Source organism: Phoenix dactylifera, chromosome 1, assembly GCF_009389715.1.
Source record: "Phoenix dactylifera cultivar Barhee BC4 chromosome 1, palm_55x_up_171113_PBpolish2nd_filt_p, whole genome shotgun sequence".
Lineage (NCBI taxonomy): Eukaryota > Viridiplantae > Streptophyta > Magnoliopsida > Arecales > Arecaceae > Phoenix > Phoenix dactylifera.
This window is the reverse complement of record NC_052392.1, coordinates 16,821,806-16,827,317: the sequence shown is the minus strand read 5'-3', so window position 1 is coordinate 16,827,317 and position 5,512 is coordinate 16,821,806. Positions and strand designations below refer to the sequence as shown.

The 5,512-nt window shown below is 40.3% G+C and overlaps 1 pseudogene; it reads left to right on the top strand.

Annotated features, from left to right (window-relative positions):
* The first annotated feature begins 3,259 nt into the window (after positions 1–3,259).
* LOC103696606 lies at positions 3,260–4,921 on the top strand (annotated as a pseudogene).
* The last annotated feature ends 591 nt before the right edge of the window (positions 4,922–5,512 follow it).

The window sequence follows — 5,512 nt, the reverse complement described above, 5'->3', positions numbered from 1 at the left end:
GTCCTCTCCCTTTGGTTCCTCCCCCTCCTTTTATAGACACCTTAAGCCTGTTGAAGGTGTGGCTGGGAATACGGATCGGGGTCGCAGCTGAAACGCATGGATTTGAATGCAGAACCCGTGGCCTCCCTCTGTTTGCTTGAGATGCGGGATGAATGAAGTTGAATCGACTTTGGGAGATCGCAGAAGCTGGAACGCTGCTGAGGCGGGATGCGGATGAGATGCCACGCTGCTTGGAAGATCCACGGTCGGTTGGGAAGATGAGATTGGAGCATTGTCTGTTCGTTGGAAGCCACGGACGATGGGATGAAGGAAACGTGGATGACCGTTGGGAAGCTCCTCACAGCCGCTGGCTCGAACAGATGGAATGTGGCGACGGTTGGGAAGCTGAGAAGACTCCTCTAATGGCTGGAATTCATTTGCTGTAAAGGAAGTGGAGGGATGTTGAGAAGTTGAAGATTTGGGCAGATGATCGGATGCCGCTTGGAATACGTGGGACGCGGACGGTTTGGGAGCTGTTCAGCTGCTGGGATGAACCGAACGGATGCATGGAATACGTGGATGGCCGTTGTGGATGAGCTGGGATCTTCATGATGCGGGCACTAATGCTAGCTGAATCAGCTGGACGCAGTGATATGGATTGCATGATGGATGACGGGCAACGTGAGGCTCAGATGAGACGCTAGGGATTTGTTAAGCACGGGCTGCCAGGCATTGAGCTCAAATCCAACGATATTGGGTCTTTTGAATTACATGCACCCAGACACAAATAAAACATTAATTAATCAATTTTATTAATAAAGATTAGCTATAATACTAATTAAGATAATATGAAAATTTTACTTTTGTACTCTCATCAGCGAGCACCTATGCACAGGCACCTCCTTCCTCTAGGCATGTCTTTTTGATTCATTACGAACATCCACCGCATTTAGATAGGTATTGGATACTTATGCCAAATCCAAAAACTCCTATAACACCTCTCTAATCTTTTTAGACGAGTTCTTGAGTTGATACCGATGAATTTGGGGGTATTGTAGTACATGCTCATTTAGACTGACAATGAATAGATCGTGCTGTTTGTGAATAGATTTCTAATACTTATGATTGCATTTAGAGCATTTTTTATTGGAGAGAGTTGGGCTATAAAATGAGAAATTAAATGAGTGACTTCCACTCTAGTTGGTGAGAGTTCCATCCCTATTCCTATTTTAGTAGGAATGGAAATGTCCCAATCCTCCAAAATCCAATCTTGGATCTCCTTGCAATATCTAAACTATTCCATCATATTTTGAAAATTTGATTTTCCAAAAATATTTCTCTATTTGATGGAATTTCCAAAAATGCCCTAATCAATTAATTCTGATTCTAAGTCCGATTCTAGTTACGAACCAAACACATTAGGAAATATAGCCATTCTTATTTCCATTCTAATCCATTCCAATTATGGTTCGGTCACGAACTAAATGAACCCTTAATGAATTTGAAGCCTTAGCTTGGCTAGGATGCAAGGGCTTAAATAGTGGGGAGCATGTGAGGATCCATGCATGTGAGAATATATTTAGTCCCATATTGATTATATACTAGGTACATCTTGGATACTTATACAAGGTCAAAGAATTCAAATAACATATTTTGGCTATCCTTTTTAGATGAGATCCTAGGTTATTACATGAGCCTTTAGCTTAATAGACAGCAATCAAGCATTTGAGTTCTGATCCTTTGTGATGCATGTTTTGCATTAAAGTGCTATATGTATAGGTTCAAATAATCGCTACATCATCCATCTCGGAGATGGATGGCTATGGATTCTAAGCATGACGCATTAAGCTATAATTGTTAGTCTTTGATGTGGATGATATAGCAGCTATCCAAGCCTATACAGAATCTCAGTAGTGTAGATACCGACTACAAGTGTTTTGGTGTGGTATCTTACAAAAAAAACCTAAGAATGGTGTCAAGGTACTTAGATCTTAGGATAGAGCTGAGGTTGGCTAGAAGCTGAGAATTTTGTTGGTATTTTATTAATAAAATTTTGCTGCAATTCTCTCTTCAATATTATTTTATTTTTGTAACACATATTTTTGTGGTGTTGGTGTTTGTGATCCTAGGCCGACTCATTTGGTGTTCATCATAAATCATACATAATGTGGATTTTTTCTATGACGGCCGCTTAGCAGTAGCCAAAACCTAAACAAGTGCCACGAGGGCTTAACACGTGCTCTCTGGTCGAGCAATGTGACACGCAATTGCTCGTGAACGTGCCACATCGGGAGCCACTGCCACTGTGTCGCACTCTGATGGTCCCAAAGTGGTCGGACACGCCAGAGATGGTGAAGGGTGAGTTGAAGGGGAGGGAGATGGTGGGGACCGGCTTCACCTAGCAGGGACTCAGCGATGTTGATTGGGTGGATCCAAGGTTATGCTAGGACTGGTGACGAGCCCCCATTGCTGCAGAACATTTGTAATCTGTTGAGGAAATGTGTGGCTACCCAGGTCACCCATGTATATCATAAGGTGGATGAGGCTGCTGATTGGGGTGCATCGTCTGTTGCATAACACTCTGGTGCCTGGAGTTGCAATGGCTATGAAGACTTCACCATTCCCTCCCCCTCGACAACCTATTTTTTTTTTACTTTTTTAGATGTATCCATATTAGGACTGTATGATATATCTAGTTTACCAAAAAAAAAAAACATGCCATCAACCATGAAAAAGATAATAATAAGACAAGCAACGTTGATATAGGATGTAAACCCCTCCCACCCTCGAACCTGACCCTAATATACCCTAATGCATGTATGTATGTATATATATCTTTTCATAAATTCTTTTCTTGCGATAAAAAAGAATGATTTGTTTAAAAAAAAATTGATTTTTGCAATTTTAGCTTACCGGATCTATCCAACCCATCCTATCCTATGCCAAGACTATTTATTCCACTCTGCCCTGCCCCAAGGCAAGTTTAGGATGGATATAGATAATGGTCCATACGATGTATACTGTATCCAGTGCCATCCCTAATAAGGGGAGGTAACAATTAACAAATAGAGGAAGGTAAGTCATGTGTATAGGAAGAAAAAAAAATTGACGGATTTTTGCAATGAAATCCTGACCGTTGGAAGTCCGATCATTTTGGTTTTGTAGTCTCTCTTATCTTTGCCCGAGTTTCTAGAATGTGAGAATTTTTTCTTCCATCTTATCATCCGTCCTTAAAAGTAGATGATTGCCTCGGACGTTCTTTGCATGACTTTCTGGAATTTTGAATTTTCTCTTTGCTTTGGTTGATAGAATGGATAGAAGAAAATCTGGTTTGCCCTCCGATTCCATTTGCCGTTCGTTCCTGTCTCCCGTTTTCAATGGCTCTTCTCTCCAGGACCTCCCGCCTAACCCTTCTCTCCGGCCACCGGGCGGCGGCGGCGGCGACTAGGATCCCGGCGGCCCTCCCGTACTCGCCGTCATCATCGTCGTCCTCCTCCCCGGTCTCGGATCCCCGGGCGGCGCAGCCTGCGCCGACGACGGGGCTGTCAAAAACGGCGGAATACGTGATATCGAAGGTGGACAGCCTGATAAACTGGGCTCGGCGGGGATCGGTCTGGCCGATGACGTTCGGGCTGGCGTGCTGCGCGGTGGAGATGATGCACACCAGCGCCTCCCGCTACGACTTCGACCGCTTCGGCGTCATCTTCCGCGCCTCCCCCCGCCCGTCATGATCGTCGCCGGCACCCTCACCAACAAATGGCCCCCGCTCTCCGCAAGTATGCGCCTCTCCCCACCCCTTTCATACGCCATTCTTCACCTCTTCTTCTTTGTTTCTTTCTTTCTCATAGCAATTCTTTGTCCCTTGTTTCATCTTTTCTATAGCTTTGCTTGAGGTGGTCGATGACCGTGACTCATCGTTTCGTTTTGGCTATTGATCGGATGCTACGTTAAAAGAAAATTTTTCCTTAGTTTTGGGTTTTCAAGCATATAATTTAGGTTTTTTTTTTGTTTTTTTGCTTGAACACATCAAATTTTTTATGAATACCTTCTCAAAATTGATATATATATATATACTCTCGTAAAACATTTTCTTTTGCTATTCTACCTATTTTTTATTCTTATTTTTGCTTATGTACCTATATCTTCTAACGCCGTTAAAAAATTAACGGTTTCAAATTAAAATGACTAAAAAATTCTTAATGGATAAATATATAAAAAGGAATATTTATAAGGTGATCGTAATGGAAGATAAAAAATAATTTTAAAATTTTATTTCATTTCAATTAAAATAAATATAGTTTTTATTAATGATATTAGAAGAACCGTTATATTAGGAATATTTGTGTAAAAACAGTATTTTATAAGAGTACGGATATAAATATAAATTTTAAGAGAGTATTCACGCAAATTTAAATTTTTAGAAAAATATTCATGCAAAAAATATTCTATAATTTATTCACATTTAATTAAATCCTATTATAATAGCAGTTTAGTTTGAAACTTAGAGTTTATAACCAACAGAAAGCTTCCCTTAAAACTTTTTTTTTAAAGTTATTAATGGAAAATGATGCGTACAGTTTGAGCACTAAACCCGAGCCTAGAAATACTTCCCATCCAAAAAAAGAAAAAAAGAAATCTAGAAACCATCATATATCTTTTTATTTGTGTCCGAGATATATAACAATTAATTATTTTCCTAATTTACAGGGTTTACGACCAAATGCCTGAGCCTCGCTGGGTGATTTCTATGGGCAGCTGTGCAAATGGTGGCGGATACTACCATTACTCATACTCTGTAGTTCGTGGTTGTGACCGGATTGTTCCGGTTGACATCTATGTCCCTGGATGCCCTCCCACAGCCGAAGCTCTACTTTATGGTGTTCTTCAGCTCAAAAAGAAGATTTATAGACGACAGGATTTTCTTCTCTGGTGGACCAAGTGAATCTTTTATGCCCATTCACAAGGGGTCGTATGATTTGTTACTTGGCTTCTGTTTCTCCTATGCAACATTGAAAAAAAAAAAAAAAAAACCAATGCTCATGTTGCTGCTAAATACTGCGTAGAAATTATGATGAAAGATTTCTGGTTTGCAATCACCATATCCATCTGAGAAAACGAATGTCTCTAGTATCTTTAATTTGGATTGTATCCATCACTAGATGTTGCTTGCCAAATTTTTGCTCGTAGCTTCTGATGAGCAATGCATAAATATGTATTAATGAACTTTTGTGAAGCTGCGGTCTTCATCTGTTTCCAGCTTTCTTCTCATGACTTCTATGTCAACTGCTGCAGTATCTCTAATATTTACTTGGTTATTCATTTGCTGCAGCCTTTTCTCCCTAAATTTGCTTTGTTTACTAGGAGATTAACCCATTGATCCAGGAATGGAGACGCTGCTATCAGTCCTCTGTTTATTCAATAATTTATATCCACCTTATCAAATGTTTCCTCTAGAGATATTATTATGATGATGATGCAATGACTGTTGAACTATCACTTCTTCTACGAGTTCAATAATGAAAGTTGATAGCTG